This window comes from Crocodylus porosus, unplaced genomic scaffold, assembly GCF_001723895.1.
Source record: "Crocodylus porosus isolate Cpor-Errol unplaced genomic scaffold, CroPor_comp1, whole genome shotgun sequence".
Lineage (NCBI taxonomy): Eukaryota > Metazoa > Chordata > Crocodylia > Crocodylidae > Crocodylus > Crocodylus porosus.
In genome coordinates this window covers 503184-520972 of record NW_017728917.1, presented here as the reverse complement: position 1 = coordinate 520972, position 17789 = coordinate 503184, and the positions used below count along the sequence as shown (strand labels likewise).

General features: G+C 42.4%; 1 protein-coding gene across 2 annotated transcripts in view; it reads right to left on the bottom strand.

Annotated features, from left to right (window-relative positions):
• The window catches only part of TMCC1 (transmembrane and coiled-coil domain family 1), a 165859-nt gene that overhangs the window by 129957 nt on the left and 18113 nt on the right, over window positions 1-17789 (bottom strand). For both annotated transcript variants that reach the window (XM_019536545.1, XM_019536546.1), the window contains exon 3: window positions 2810-2867. The gene's annotated coding sequence lies outside the window, so the exon portion shown is untranslated. The remainder of the gene's footprint in view (window positions 1-2809; window positions 2868-17789) is intronic.

Below are 17789 nucleotides of genomic sequence, written 5' to 3'. Positions count from 1 at the left end.
TCAATATAAGACAAGGAGCTTGGGAAGAAATAAAAAGGTTAAAAACTATTCTCAGAAGAAAGAGGGGCTGGATGCTGTTTTAGAACAGTGCCCAAAACAGGACCTGGAAACTTGAGTCATTGGGCTGCAACAGTTATCATTACTGCAACTGAGGCATAAGAAGTTAATCTTCACTGCAAAATTAACCAGGTTTCCTATCAATGGTCTGAGTTTTTTGGCTTCAAACGTGGTAGCTGGTCTACCTACCTCAAATTACAGTATAACACCTATCATGATCAAATTGGTGATACATGAGAAAACAGAATATGTACAAGCACATTCGTACAAATCTCTGACAGAATCTAGGGAAAGGCTTGTTGCTATTACCATCCATCAATTCCTCTGGCAACTGGATGTGAAAGCCCTGCTTTCCAGGGAGCGCAGGGAAGCTACATAGCTGTAATTAGTATAATTTCATCCATGAAAGTCTCTGAGCAAACAAAAATGTATTTCTAAAAGCAGAGTATTGAGTGACAAGACTAAAAGGGCAGAGGCAGCAGCACAGATGTGCATAGTTCAGCCTCTAGAGAACAGAAAGCATGCAGCTTCTTTTCCCTGCTAAGTCCCAACCCCAATCCACAGGCTCTAAGGGGAGCTGCCCACATAAGACCACAGCTGAGAAGTAAGGTAGCAACCCGCTGCAGGAGGACTGCGGTAAGGGGCAGAGGGAAAGAGCCCTTTTTAATATTAAAACAATATTAAAACAAGGCAAGAAAGGGAGGAGTGGGAAGGTTCACGTCTTTGCCATGGTTAATCAGCTCACATGCTCAGAAACTGGAGGTTGTTTTCTTGCAGGGGATTTTGATTGCGCTTCTAAAAATACAGAAATCAGATCACAGAAGTCCGCTTTCAATCTTGGCAGGAGGCAGCTAGAGCTTGAATAACCCATGATCTTATTAGAAATGCAACAGAGGTTTTATTAAAATATTAGGATTTATTAGAATATTCATTTAAAAACCATCGGAGTTTCAAAGATGGAGAAGGTGAGGATCCAAAACTTCCCTCAGTTTCAAGCACTTTGAGCCTAGCACAATGGGTTAGGCTGAGGTTCTGAAGTGTTGTTTAAATGCGCAGCACAGGAAAAAAAAAAAAAAAAAAAAAAAAAAAAAAAAAAAAAAAAAAATAAATCAAAAGAGCTGCATCAAATCTCCCACCCTCCTGGATGCCCTAGTCCATGGAGGCAAGAGGACATGCAGTACTTAATAAGAAAAAAAGTACCTTGCTTGTACAATACTCTACATCTGAGTATTTCATAGCTTGCTGCAAGTATTCAGTTTCAGCACCATATTGGGATAAATTAATATTTCCATTTTATGTGGTAAACTGAGGCACTGAAAGCTTATCCAAATTCATACAGTCATTAACTAGCAGAGTTGGGAATAGAACCTAAGAACCTGGCTTCAAATGTTTTATTTTTAACTGCTAACATGCTCAAATGACCTTCAATGCCTCTACTGCTGGCACCCCCTTTGGACTTTGAGGCTCCAAGGATATTATATATACTGTTTTTATTTTGTTTAATGCACAGTGTGTCCAGAGACAGCCCAGAGCTGGGTCTTCATTCAGTCTGACTTCTGGAAGGAAAAACACAGAACTATAACCTAGTTTCCATTTCATCCAACAGGCAAAATGGTTCAGTGAACAAATCCCATTGGTTAAAACGCAATAGACCCAAACCCTGTTTGGCATACAAAATATGTAACTTGACAGTTGACCCGTAGTGCCTTGTTTATTTTAAGACTTCCCAGAGTATTCAGTTTCCAAAAGTCCTTGTTGAATTTGAGTTTAGAATAAAAATGAAGAATTTATTCTCTAAACAGTACTGTTAACATCTCTAATACATTTCAGAGTTAGTTTACCATGAAGGTTTTTAAATCCAAACCCAATATCCCAGTTGTTGGAGCTGCAGGAATTGGTTGGTGGAAATTATCTTTCTGGCTAATCTAGCCTTATGTTCTATGTACAAACTAACGGCAAACATGAGTACCATTTCTTATTTGATATGAAATTTATTTGCACAAAACAGTTGTGTTTGTGCAAACAGGTCACACTAAGTATTACCTGTGTTCACTGCACAACTGACATATTAAACTAAATTGACTTGTTTCTCATTTCTTCTTATGATAACTTAAGGGATCCCTTCTTTTCATCAACAGATTAGATCCCTACATTTGTATTTTTTTTTTTTGTTTGATGACTATTTCAGGCCTAAAAGTCCTTTTCAAAATAGATAACCATGCATTTCTGGTGCAAATGTTCTTACTTATTTGTTTAAGAAACAAACAAAAGACCTGCAATCAGAAATGAAGAGGATTGTGAATTAATCAGTGTATTTTATTGGCATGAATATTCAAGGTGCCTTGCTGTATTCACTCAATTCGATCCAAGCTTAAAGCAAAGATCAACATTATCTAAAGTAAGCCTTGTTTTTCATATATGACAACTTTTACTTTGTCCCGTTCAATGGAAAAACAAAAATCAGGCACTGAACTCTTCAAGATACGGCTCAGATGTTTTTAAATTCCAGTTACTCTGAGGAAAAAAGGCAAGATATTAAGCTACAAAATGAATGACTCAACATACCCTGTCAGACTTGAGTGAGCATTTTATGGCACTGTCTAAAATTACATCCTAAAACACTTTCAAATATTCCTTCAACTGGGCAGTTATTTCTTAGCAGTTTTGGGAAGTGAAGCTGTTCAATCTGAGAAGATGGCAGAAACAATGTCAGGGTGCATATAAAAAGCAAAATAAAAAAGGCAGTACTTGCCTCCATCACTTGTCCTTAAGCATGGCTGTCTGGCAGTGCTCCCTCCACTGAACAGAAGCTGCAAGAGAAATTGGACATGAGGTCTATCTTGGAGAGAAGAGATAAGTATATGGAATGAGCTGCCATTTAACTGCACCAGAAACAGGTTGGACTACTTGAAACTGTTTGAAAAAGGTGAATATTTACCAGTTTAACAGAGGCTGAACCTAAAAAGTCTCACAGGATTAATTGTGACGCTCATGTGAAGGACTGTTCTTTCAGGGTTTATGGTTCTCAGTAAGTGCTGAAGGCACAGCCAGGTTTCATACTGGACTCTGCAAGAACAGACTGGTCTGCACCAATTTTATTTGCCCTTTTATGTATTTATTCACATGTTTTCAACATAGGTTAACCAGCTTTGCTCTGTGCTTATTTTGGGCTCACCGCAGAATGGGCAACACATTGAAATAAGACCACCTTTCAGCTCATTTATCAATGAAGCCTGTGTAAGTGCCTCAATAACCTTGACTGAACTTCTGTTTAGTCAAGTCTAAATCTTTGCCAGGAATCACAGCAGATACTGCCATGTCCACCACAGCAACTACACCCACCACCACTTTTCCTATGGCAACAGCATAAAAGATAAAAGACCATCTTATAACAAGGTCTTATTTACACAGAAACATTTTTGATAGAGGCTGGAACTACAGCTCTAAAATGGAATGATTTTAGACCAGGGTTGTCAAGTGGGGGTACGCGTACCTCTGGGGGTACTTGGACCAGTCCTAGGGGGTACGTGTGGGAGGGTGGAGATGGAGCACTGCCACCTCCCAGGAGCAGGGTCGAGGTGGGTTGAGGGCAGCAACGCCTCTCTGAGGGGTGGGCAAGCTTGCACGTGGCAAATGCCGCTGCTACACACCAGCCTAGTGACCTTCCCCACCCTAGCCCTGCTTCTGAGAGGCGGTGGTGCTCCATCCCCATCTCCCTGCTCCGGGATGTCCAGCTGCGTGCCACCCCTCCTACCCCCGCTTGGCATCAGGCTGAAACCCACCATTATAGTATTGCTTTGTTCTTTTTTTTTTTTTTTAAAAGAAAGAACAGTATATTTCAAGGGCATCTTGTTCATCTGTTTACCATTACATGCGATAAGGAATGACAAGCTGATGTAAGGATGTTTGCTAGAGAAATACCATTAAAGACAACCGCATGGCTCAGAGAATTGGTAATGAGACACTGCTTTCTGGCCAGAATTTGGAGAGCTCTCATTCCACTTAGACATATACACGGACTGACCAGGTTTTCAAAGTAGTAGGAGTTTCACAAACTCCTTCTGAGACCAACGCTGTAATGCTCTGAAGGGGGTTGCCAGAGTGAAAAAATTCTATGGCTCATTTAATCCTTGGGCACAGCAGGATGTAGTTAGCTGTGTTAGTCTGAAGTCAGGCAGAAAGGAGGGGAGATCTGCACCTTACAAACTGAATAAATCAGACATGCACAGCATAAGCTTTTCTAAGTAGCAGCTTACTTCATCAAGTCCTATGAAAGAACTGTGAAGGCAGTTTGATGAAGTAAGTTGCTGCTAACAAATTTATGCTTTGCATCTCTAATTTAGTTAGTCTATAAGGTATAATTCGTTTGGCCTCTGGCATCCCTAGTGAGACTACCAAAGAGATGTTGTTTGTGACAGATTTTAATTTTTTGGTACATGGATACTTATCCATTAGGAACTCAACTAAAACTACAAAAATTCATTCACTGAGGTCACCAAAAAGCTTTACAATTATGAAGACTATCCATCCACCTCTCCAAGCTCCTTTACACTACTGATCTGGAGATGAACAATGTAAGTGGCGGGATGCTGACCTGGCCATCTCAGGGTTTAAATGGAGAATGAATTCTTTTGAAGATCTTGTGATTTATTTCATTACTTCAAATCCAGGCCAAATCAGTAGGTTTTTGGTGATCCTTTAAAACTGAGTTTGGTCATCTCTCAGGATCATAATGGACAAAGTTCTGCATACCAGAAACCACAACCAGACTCTTTTTCAGAAAGAAACCTGAGGAACAATTGGGTTTCATTATCTACTCACTTGTAGAGGCAGCACTGCCCTTCCTTTGTCTTGGCATTATGGTGGCATTTACACCATTGCTGCCCATTCCCTGGCACAGGATTTTAATCACCACCCTGCACTATACCCTAAGCCAGTCTCTCTCAACCCATGGGTTGCGACTCCAAAGTGGGTCACCAGAATATATAAAAGGGTCATGAACAAAACTTTAAACATAGGAAACCATGGCTTTTCCTTTGCAGGCTGGCAGAGTTATAGCCTGCAAGGGGCTGCCTGGAGACCACCCCCCTCAGCTCCCCCCATCCTACACACTGGGGGGCTGGGGCCTGGGGGCAGCAGATCAGGAGTGGCCACAGATGTTTACAGATGGGACCTGGTACATAAAATGTTGAGAGCCACTGCTCTAGGCAATGCAATGAAAGGAAAACAAGACAAAAACAAAGCAAGCTGCAGGAACACTAATTTCTCAGTTGAAGACAGCTAAAACAGTGCTTGTTGTAGAAATGGTAGTCTTGACTATTTTATTACCCTTCAGCTTCACATTCCCAACAAGACTATTAAGATAACAAACAATAATCAGAACAATTGATGAGGAATGAATATGAAAAAGGAAGTGGTGGAAATATGAAAAATTCAAGAATGAAGGGAGCCAGGGAAAGATGAGTGAAAGTGCCTTGACTTAAAAACAATTACACTGTCATATACGCCATGTAAGAGTGGCAAATAAAACCCAGTGGGTGACATATTATTAATATATGTTCTTGCCATTAGACTTCTCAGTTACAGGCTGTCTATGCATTGAATGCTTTGCTTTCACAACGTGGAAAATTTGCACCTTGGTGGATAACCAAGACAATGAAGGACCAGAAAGAACTGCCAGGGAAGCAGAGAGACAAAGCATCAACACTGTAGCTCTCAGTGAAACCAGAGGATCTGATGAGGGCCAGCTGAGGGAAGAGGGCAGAGACTACACCTTCTCAAAGGGGAAACCAGCCCAAGACAGATGCATTTACAGTATCGGGTACACCATCAAGAACTGCCTCATCAGCAGGGATCCTGGTTTTCTTGGATAAAAAAAATCCCTAATTTTCAGATAAAAAAAGGTAACCCAAAATCCACATTTTTGTGATGAAAATGAAACACCATTATAGATACAGTTATATAGATATAGTGGTGTTTCATTTTGATCACGGAAAAATGTGGATTTTGGCTTACTTCTGGGGAACTCTGGAAGGCACTTAAAAATAGCTGTCCATACGGTCTGTGCTGAATCCATTGATTATATACCACCCATTGACACCAAGCCTGGTTTGATGAGAGTGACACCAAGATCCAAGCCCTCCTTGACCAGAAGAGAAGGGCTTATTGTGTTTGGCAAAATGATACCTCACCTCAGCAAAAGATGCATCAGCTCCTCAAAGCTAAAGCTCAAAGGAGGATCCAGGAAATGAAAAAAGTGGTAGTAATATAAAGCCACCTATGTTGACAAACATGACATACATAGCTTTTTCCAGGAAAAAAAGCCACCTACAGCTCCACTTCTAAAGTTCCTACTTTCTTGTGATCACAGGATGGCTTGATGCTCCTAAAAAACAATAAATTTATCCAAGCTAGAAGGAAAGAGCACTTTGAGGCACTCCTGACTAAGTCGACTGTGATGGATACCACCACCAGTCCATGACCCAACCCCCTGAAAGAACATCCCTCACCAAACCTCCTGTCCTAGAAGAAGTCTGGCATGTCTCCAAGAAACCAAGAACAAGATTTCTGAACTGGATGACACATTTGCTGAACTGTAGAAGGCCAGTGGTAAGGAACTGGTTCTGACACTTTCCAGATTTGGAACAAAAAGATTTCTGGGGATCATACCTATGTTCTACCATAGGTATTTCCCAAGCTTCTGGGCTTTGCTGGTTGCTCCCGCTCCCTCCCCAACTTTTTCTGATGCATGCGTTGGGGTGTTTTCAAGCCCACAGGCATTGGGTGCTGGCTAGAGCCAAGGCTGGGGATTTTGACTAGGGTGTGTCAATGCTCCTCTTGGGACCAAAGCTAGAGGGTTCCTGACTAGAGTCTTGCCCCTCTGCTCAGAGTCAGACTGGATGCCACATTTGAGGTCGGGAAGGAATTTTGCCCCATTGTCAGATTGGTATGGACTGTGGGGGTTCTTGCTTTCCTCTGTAGCAGAGAGCATGGCCCTCTACCAGGGATCGCTTATGCATATGCTGACAACTTTTCATAGAAGACACCGGACTGCTGTAGTGCCCCTGCTTTACCTGTGGCAGGTTAGGGTGCTAGGTCTACGTTGCATCAGGGTTGAGGGTAGTCTTACTTAGAGTTTAGATTACGGTTTGGATGGGATGGTCCTGCCTCAGGCAGGGGATTAGACTAGATGACCTAAGGAGGTCCCTTCCAGCCCTACTTTTCTATGATTCTATAACCTCAGGAATGCCAACTTCATAACTATCTTCAAGAAACGAGATAAGTCTGTGTATGGGACCTATCAAGGTATTGCCCTCCTTTCCACATCAGAAAAATCCTCACCTGCATCCTCCTGAGCCATCTTCTACCATGTGCTGAGGAAGTCCTGCCAGAACCTCAGTGTGGTTTCAGACCATCCCATAAGGCAACTGAAATGATCTTTGTTGTCCTCCAGATACAAGAAAAGTGTCAGGAACACCATCAGAACCTGTATATGGCCTTCACTGATTTACTAGGGTCTTTGATTCCATCAATCATGAAGCTTTGTGGAACGTACTGGCTAGATTTGGATGTCCTGAAAAGTACATCAAGATCCCAAGGCTTTTCCATGATTAGATGACTGACATACTTTGTAGCAGATTGGAGACCAATCCATTTGTCATCTGAACTGGGGTAAAGCAAGAATAAGTCCTTGCCTCAACTGTTCTCCTTTTTTTTTTTTTTTTTTTTTGACAGTCCTGTTGGTTCTCATTAAGGACTGCCTTTGTTCTGGAATTGACACCAACTACCAAATGGATGAAAGGCTCTTCAAATCAGGGACGTTACCACTCGAAGATGAAAGTACTCAAAAACAACCATCCTTAACCATGAATACAATAACAACTGTGCCATCCTTGCACACACACTGAGGAAAACCTCCAGGCTGTGTTGGATCTCTCTGAAGAAGCCTACCAAAACTGTGGGTCTCTCTCTCAACACCAAGACCACCAAAGTGCTCTGTCAGCTTGCTCTGGGGTCATGAATGTGACCCCTCCTCCCCAAATTACCATTGAGAGAAAGACCCTGGAAGTAGCTGAACACTTCCCTTACCTCAATAGTCATCCCTCTCAGAAAGTGAACATCGATGATGAGATCCAGCACAGGATTTGGTGTGCAAGTGCCTCTTTTGGCAAATTGCTTCAGCATATCTTTATTCATTGTGATCTCCAGAAAGACACCAAGATCCAAGTCTACAATGTAGTAATCAAACCCAGATGTGGGGGTCTCAAGAGCCTGGAGAGGCATCACCAACAGTGACTCCTGAAAATCCTCCACATCAAATGGGAAGATTACCACACAGACACCAGCATTGTTGGTGAAGCCAGTGTTACCAGCACTGAGTCAGTGATCCTCAAGCACCAACTTCACTGCACTGGACAGTGTGTGGATGCCCAATTGTCAACTCCAAAAAGTAAGTGCTCTATTCCCAGCTTAGTAATAGCTTGAGATCTCACAGTAGCTAGAGGAAACACTACAAGGATATTTTGAAGGCATACCTTTAAGAAAACAGATGCTGACATCAAGGGTTGGGAAGAGCTGGTTGCCAACCAACCCCAAATGACACTGCAACCTCAACCAAGAGGTAACCTAGTTCAAGGTAAAAACTTCTTGCCCTCAATGCAGAGAAGAGAGTAGAGGAAGGAAGAGGACAGGAATCCCAGTCTGCAGCCTACTCTTCTCTGTGGAAAGACCTGTAATTTCTGCAGATGGATCTGAGTTCAAAGACTGGACTCTTAAGTCACTTCAAGGCCCATCAATGGGCTGGTCATTCTCGAATCAAAGGACTGCCAATGACAAATGCTTTGCCTACTGCACTATGAATTTCTTCACAGAAAAATTCATTGAGTACTTAAATTTAAAAAAGAGGAACATTAGTATGTACATCTAAAACTACTATTGTTATTTTCTCTAAATCTCAGCTTGAAAGTTTGAACAGCAAAAAATTAGTTGTTCTTTTATATTCAGTCTTTTTTGTTTAATCAGCCAATTTATGCAACTCTGCAGATTTGATGCTCATAAAAATGGAGTACCTGCTAAGTACAATCAGCATTCATTACAACCTGCTGTATTTCTGCTATTGTAATATAGGATCCTTCTTAAATATTTTTATGTACTACTTTACCTCAAATTGTTTTTCTGATTTTGAAGTTTATACCTCTTATTACTATTTTGTTTTCAAAAAGTGTCATTCCATGGTATCTAGGAAAGAAGTTTCTGCCTATTACCTCTTAATGCTACAGGACTTGGTGAGTGCAGACTCTTAGGGTCTAACTTAATGCCCAATCTTTCCACTGCACATTCTACTTTCAAGAGATTAATTTAGAGATTCAAGAAAGTGACAGTTACTTGCATTTACCTTTTCTTGAAGCAGGCCTTTAACTGGCGAGTATGAAGTCTTTTTCTTATTTTCCATTAAATTCAGCAGAAATTGTTTCTGTTTTCCTGACTTGTCAAGGATTGATCTAATAAAAAAGCCTCAGCTTCCTTGTAGGTAGTTTCATGAAGAATAGTTGAAACTCCAGCCTACTTTTCTTGTTTTACACAAATGGAGATGTTCTATCAGCAAAAAGACTATGGACAGGGGCATTGCAAAGGCAAATTTCTCTTCCTGCACAATCATTACTGGTGATATTTTTTTTCCAAACATCAAATACTACTGCAGGGTCAACAAGTTACTATATTTTCCAATGTGCAAGACGCATGTGCATTTAAGATGCATCCCTGAAAAGCAATAAAATTGTGGGAAAATTTTTTTTAGCATAAATTTGATTAAATCTGTCAGCTTTTATTACAATGATTTCCATTATTTTTTGTTGGACAGAATTAGTGTGAGACCTCTTAATTTTAGACCTCCCTTTTCAGTAATAAGAAGTATGATATACATTGGTAAACATAGTACACTACATTTCCTAATGTTTTTACTCGCTTCTTTTGTAAAAATGTCTGGTATCACGCCAATTTCAGAAGCATGCCAGATTTCTAAGGTCTCAATGAATAAAATATGACTTTGAAGAAACCAACTTTCTTGGTCTACCAAACTTTGGTTCAGTTGCATTAGACTGCTGTATTCAAAACAAAGTTTTACCCCAATATATTTCTGTTCTCTCATTGATGCAGACATTTGAAGTAAAATATAAATTGATGATATTTAATCAAAAAGCAACTCAAACTATTGGGCTATTTGAAACCTGGGATCATTTTCTGAACAAAAACAGTATTAACCTACGATTGCAGTGCTTCCGAAACAAGAGGAGACAGAGGAAAAAAAAAAAAGGGGGGAGACAGAGAAAGAGAGATTTTTATTTTCAATTGGAAAAAAATACAAGCTAATTGTCTGCATTAAACGTGGAACATATATTATATGTGGTTTAAATCATTTGCTATTGATAGGATTCTCAACTCTGTAATACTGAAGCTTAATTAGCCAAAACTATTGCTGTTTCTGTTTTCAATGTGTTTTATACTCTCAATGGCTCTGTTTATAGAAAAAAAAAATCAACAAATTCAAAACTCTATTAGAAAATGTTAAATGTTATGATTATTTGCATGGCTTTATAGAGTCGGAAGAGAATACAGAACACTGCACACGGTAGCTACACGGGTAGCATACATAGTTGGTATATACTGAGGCAGTCTAAAACATGCAGTTAGTCATGTAGCCTATATTAGGCTGGGGTAAAGGGGTTAAGAGGTTGTAATGCTAGAGAAGCGGAACAAGACCCTGCTTGTACTAACTGTGTCAGTACAAACTTCTCAGATTGAATGGCACTCTCAGACAATGGTTTTAACATGCAATTCACAATTGCTGGGGTGGGGAATATTCAAAGGCATTAATAGTATTTGTGAGTCTACAGTGTAAGTGAGTGGTTTGCAGTTTGTTCCCTCACTTGTGCTTCTGAAGGTGGTCCCCATTGACACCTGTCCTCATATTGGCTATGACTTATGATGTGTCTGACATACATATCTCATAACCAGGCAGTACTGGATACCAGGAGGCATCTCATCAGTTTTTAGTACTGCTCTATACTTTACCACTCCAGAACTTAACTTCGTAGAAATGGGCAGCAATTTTGTGCTAAGTGGTTTACCCACACTACTGGCAGGAGAGAATGCACTACTTTTTAGGAGATTCAAGGGACCAGTGATGTTTCTGGAATGAAAGGGCAGGGTAAGAAAGAGCCCAGACTACTTCACAAAAGCCAGTCCAATAGAGATTCTGGACTAAGACAGGAAGCTTAGCAAATGGCTGGAAAGACATCGTGAAGGTACAATGAAAAAGACATTTTAATGGAAGTCAGAACACTGGTCAAGTTGGTAGCGGGTTTAGGGTAAAATATCTTCATTGTTTAGCAGACGCAGGCTGCACAGCAAAAAAAAGTAAGGTACTTACAAGTACTCCTGTCAAGAAGAAGAACTGGGAGAAACTGGAATGGGCGTAAAATTCTAGATGTCCACGACTTGGAAAGCACTCAAACGGAAAGCACAGTAAGCAGAAACAGTGAATGAACTGAGCCAAAAGAACGGAATAATGAAATGACTACATGACTGGAGAAACAGGTTCTACAATGGACAAACTTCAAGGCAGGCTACAGATTAGAGAGTTACATGAAAAGAAGACAGGGTCAGGGACACAATATCAGAAATTAGACTACTGTTGTGCACGAAACAAAAGGAGTGCTTTTGAAGTGGATTATGGATTAACTGAGAAGAACAGAGACAAAACTCCTCACAAACTTTACGTGCAGCAGTTATGAAAGAGGGAAAAACCCATTTTTGTTATGCATGAGGTGTCCCCCCAGCTCTATTGCAATTAACATAGAAGGTTGAGGAGGCAAAAACTGAGAAATGCCTACACTTGATGAAATGGAAAGGAGAGGCCAGTATATACTGAAGAATCAAGTGAACTCATCAACAGTGGTTTGGATAAAAGTTTATTCTATTCAATGCAACAAGACTGGAGGTAGCAAATAAACACCCACCACTGCAGAAGAGACCACACACACCATGGGTGACTGATGCCTCCTGAGACTGGGGGGGGGCACCATTTGTGGGCGGCAGTGGCAGGGTGGCAAGCGGCAACCACCTGCAGAAGCCAGTGGTGGAACCAGCCAATCTCGGGGGGGGGTGGGGGGCGCTATTGTCACCCTCCAAGACCTGTATTCCCACAGACTTGGCAAATTAAAGTACAGGAGAATAGACTGGCGTTCATGCCTTCAAGCTTGCTTTAACAGAGTCTTCTTGAGACACCATGGACAAGAACTGTTGTGCTTCAGGTTTCCCGTCTATGAGGAGGAAAACCCAGCCATCCCAAGAAGGAAAATAGCATTAAAGTTAACAATGATGAAGAAATACTTGACTAAAATGATTTATAATACAGAAAAACAGTTAGCATTTCTATTTAATTCAATATACATGTACATAAAAATCTCAAATAACTGCATTTTGATAGGAGAGTCCCATGCTTTATAAAGTTAGCAAGTATGCAATTAGAGAACTAAGATAATCAGTCACAATGTATAATCTGTTAATTTAGTATGTGCTCTCTAAAACAACTGCATCAGAAGAATGTTTCAGAAATAGTTCTATTATTATTTTTTGGGGGGTTTTTTTAGGAGTAATGAAGTTACAGGGAAAAGAGGATTTCACTACAGCACTGTACTATTAAGCCAGTGGAGACTGCAATTTTGTGTATATAAATTAACAAAATGCATATTAACCTGGTTTTTACTGAAGCCAGAAATAAAAAATTACATTAAGCATCAATTGTGTGTTTGGCCTCTTACAAAATACAAGATACAGACCAAGTGTGCCCTGCAATGCTCACAAGCCTATGTTATATTCAAGTGACTAGCATTCTGTGTTTATTAGGATCTGTCACTAATTCTTTGAGGCAGGTATACCAAATTCTTTTGGCACTGCTGGGGTGAGTCTTCATGTCACTGAAACATAATTAATAGCTATCCTCATCTTTGCTAGAGGGGAAAACAAATCTCTCCCCAACCCTGTCCACATCCTCTTAACAATTAGTCATTTAGGAAGGCTTACCAGAACATTTTATGCCTTGGTACACAAAAAATGTATTCATCAGCTCTACTCCTGTAACCATTAATTCTTCATGTGCTTCTACTTTATAGGAGCCGTCATGCTCAAGAACAGACCTCATGTGCAAGAACTGACCTCATGCTAATTTTTCACCAACTCTAACCCTAGCTCAAAAATCTTTACTTGTGGTTTTTTTTGGTAAATGTCATTTGATAAGGCCTCTAACCAATACAAGTCTCATGCATAATCATGAGCCCTACAACACTCAATGTTGAAGCAGAGCAATGAGATGAGATGAGAAAGTTGAAGATAACAAGTCGTGCAAGCAGAAAGGCATTAACTGCTGTGCTCCCGAAGGATACCCTGATCCTTGTACTGTTTTAAGAATCATACAGTCTGATACTAGAGGATAAAAAACTTCTTTGAGGACAGTTATAGACCTATGGTTCATCTCAGAGTCCAGACACCACAGTTCTCCATATGACATTGTCTTTGATTATGCTGCTAATGTAGACAGTTGCAGCTCTATTGCTAGGGTAGACATTTACAATGCACCTCTTAAACGCAAACATCTAGAATCAGAGTTGCCCTTCCTGATTTTTGATGAAGGGCCGTACATGAAACACCCAAGTGATTTTAAAATGTTTGAATGAAACTTTGCTGTCAGCATCCTTCATTCACTGAGTACTGTCCCTTTAAAATTTACTATGACTATTCTAATACCAACACCTCTGCCTAGAAAAAGTTAGAAATCAGAAACTAACACTTCAGCAAGTCCAGAAGCTACATAACAGCATTAACTATAAATCATTAGCTGTTTCAGATGCCAACTATGAAAAAGGAGGAAAAAAACCCAAACCAAACCAAACCAGAGGTCAAAATGGCATTATTTCAAGGTACCTGGTGATCTGTCAGTGTTAAGTGAAATTTCCAACTTTTTTCCAAAATTACAGTATCTGTTTCTAGCACGACTGGTGGCATCTGGAGCATGGTACTGGTTCCGTCAATTCCGCAGTTCTTGCTCTGCTTTTTCAAAACACTAGTTCAGCCATAAAGCAGTTACATAAGTCCCTGATGAATCAACAACGATCCCACTGCTATCCAAGGTACACATACTGTTCTCATCAGCACATTACCTGAGCACCATGCAGTCTTCTGTGTATTCATTCTCAGAACACTCCTGTGAAATAGCGTATAAATATTACCCCTTTCCTCTGTCAAATATGCAGGAGGAACTGAATACAGAGATCTGCCCTCAGCCATGTAAAATCTGTATTAGTCATGAAAAAGAAACAATTTCCAGGTCTATGCTAGTTCTGTAACCCCAGGCCCATCTGGCTTCTCAGGGCTGCTACTTCCAATCTGTTAAGAACCTTTTGGAGCTTGGTGCAACAGCTCTGACTCTAGCAAATGCACTCCTGACAGCTTTCTGAAAAGGTATAAGAAAACATCTCCCCTTTAAGCTCCCCAAATGAAGACACATCAAGAGCAGAGGTCTGGGGCCTATCTTTATCTCATTCTTTAAAATAAACATTGCCCTAATGCTTTCACAATAAACGCATACACAATACATGTGCCACAAACAAACTCACCCACGACATCTACACTCTCGAGTCACTAGCTTACAAAAAACCCACATCCTCATTCTGGGTACTCTCAAAACCAAAGAGAAGTATAAGCCAAAGTACTTCCTTTCAACAACAGCTCAGTTATTTGCTCCTTCCGAGGTTACTTTTGTGTTTGGTGTTTACCACAAAAGTTTTAGGGAGATTAGGAATAAAATGAGAAAAGACAGGCTGGTGGAATGTATCATAAAGTACCTTGTTTAGAACCAAATTTACCCTATGAGGTATGTTCTGACTAATTACCCCTAAAGGTAAGCGTGTGTTTTCTTCTAGGTTGGCGGATCTCCTCCGGTGAGCTTTCAACTAGGCTCGTTGGCGGAAGGGGAAGACGAAGGCAGAGGAAGCTATGGACTGCCAAACCAAGCAACACCCACAAGTACAGCCCAGCCTAGGCTGACAAGCGGAACATATACACAGGTAAGCGACAGGGGCCAGGGTAATGCTGAAAGTAGGGGGCCAGTGCACACATCCACAGGAGGCCTCAAATGCCTCTACACAAACGCTCGTAGTATGGGAAAAGTGGTGCAGTCTGTCCTTCCAAATTTGGGAGGTGGGAAACCAGGCAAATTGATTAAGCTCAGGTAAGGAGCATGCCTTCAGTTCTCCTTCTGGTTTAGAATCCACCTCTTTAAAGGGCCAGGAACCTTTGGGCAAAAATAAACAACTTTTAGTTTTGAAACATCTGATTTAAAGTCAGATTTACTCAACTGCTCCCATAAGCTCCCAAAAGGAGTAGTTGGCAGACAAGGGCATGATACAGGCCTTGGTTTGACACTGGAGAAACTGAAGCTGCAGGGTCTAAGGGCCTATCCTTTGTGCTGGATGTAATAGGTAAGACCCCAAGAAGGGCTGTGGAATAAGTAATCTAGTAATAATGACAGCTGATAGTTGAGGCTTTTTACAGACATCGGAAGATTTGTTAGTTTCTGTGAGAGGAGGCCATCCCAGGGCCAGCCACAATGTTGGCCTGCCCACCTAACTATGGCAGTCCACCCTAATTCACCACCACGCCTTGATGCATCTGAACCAGGTGGAAAAATGTGGGAGGCTGCCCATTTAATGCCCTGATGCCAAGGGCGTATTACACAGCTCCGCCCTTCCCTTTACTGCATCTCATGCCTCACAAATGGCATCCAAAAATCACTACCATTACTCCCCCGGCCCCATTGCTGGGCTGCACTCAGCCTCTGGCCCAAACTTGGCTTCAGGTGTCCTTGAACACACCTTGGCCTCAGGCCTCTACTCCCCCCTGCACTCTGGGCTCCTTGCCCCTCCCTGGGGTAACTACTCCACCCCCTCACGAGGGCTTCCGGGTTTTATGTCCCTTGGGCCTCATGTGTCTGTCGATGTGCCTGGACCCATCTCTTGGCCTATGACCCACTCAAGCATCTGTTGACATACCTGGACCCCCACTCTCATTCAGGCCTCCCAGTAGGCCCCACTCCTACAGGCATTGGGCCTTGGGCCTGCCTGGCCTTTGTGCTATTGCCAAAGCTTGGTGCTTTTCTCTCAGGGTGTTTTCCTCTAGCTTTTCCTGTCCACAGGGTCACCTACAAGACAGTGGGGGCTGGGCTTTCACAAGGAAGGCACAAGTATGGCATTTCCTGAAGACTGCCCCACCAGAGGCAGCCCCACTCCATCATCCTCCCCAGGAGGGTGTAGTTTTAGGTCATTCCCCAGGACCTACCGCAGGCCTACCTGCCCTGGGCTTTCTTCCCCTCACTGGGCTCCCTGATATTTCTCCTTAACTGCTTGCTCCTGAACACTATGATGCAGCCTCCACCTCATAACCTGTTTCTCAACCACTGGCCCCACCACTCTCACAGGCCCCTTGCAGGATCCCTTGCATCAGGAGGCTGAGCTTCAGGCTCCTTTATACCAGCCTGCTTGTTAGCTGACTTTCTCTCCTCTCTTGACACTGGATTCCCCCACTGAAGAGGGACCTTCTGCTTCCTTAACGCCCTGGTTCTGCCTCTGGGCCAGTAGTTCTCCACAGCCCTTGCTTGCCCCTCATGGTGGGCTTACTTGCCCTTTGGCCTTTTGGCCCTGGCCCCCTTGCATTGGCCAGTTGAGGTTCAAAGGATCAGTCTGGCAGCAGCTGGCTTTCCTACTCAACAGGGGGTCCCCATGGGCCCCACTATAAGACAGTCATCTCATGCCCAGCTTGCACAGAGCCCCCAGATCTTATACCCGGCTACTCCACTGGGCTCATCTAAGCCCCTGGCCTCAGTCACCACCAGTTCCAATCAGGGGCTTGCCTAGCCCCCCTCACTAGGCCCATATTCTCTAAGCCCCTTTCCTAGGCTGGCCTTGCTCTTCCCTAGGCCTGTAGCTGTTTCCTCAGGGCTCAGGACCAACTTGGGTCCCTAGGAACCTTCTCCATCCCCACAGTTCCTACCCTGACCTCTATCCACCCCTGGGAGGAGCCCATCTCCAACAGGACGAAGTTACCTCGGCAGCATTTCAGCAGCAACTGCAGTCTCTGCTCCTTGGCGCCTGCTCTTATACTGAGGATGCTCAGCCCTGCTCCAATCAGGCGGCCTCCTGGCTTGATTGGCTCTGCAGTCATCTGCAGGCTGCCTCACAGTCTGTTCAAGCCCTTAAAGTGGTAAGCACCCAAAAGGTGCACTGCCACACACCTCCCTCATTAAAATCTTCCCACAGGACACTGTCCCTCTGCCACTCCCTCCTGCAGGCTCCTCTGCAGCCTGCACAAGCCCTTAAAGCGGCAGGCACCCCAAAAGGTGCACCGCCGCAGTCTCTATAACACCCAGTGAGAACATTTGTAGATATAGTTGCCCTCCTGATCAAAAGTTGACAGCAGGGAGAGAAATTCCACTGTGGGACCGAGCGAGCAACAGTTATTCAATTTCCCACTTTGGTCCTCAGATACAGTAGAAATCTTTATTTTCCATGTATGTTTATCTGAATATAGCATACGAGTAAGGACCTACCCAATTCAGAGGCTGCCTCTGAATGTTGTGGTCCCAGAGCAACACTGGGTGCTGCAGGTGGCCACTTGTCAAT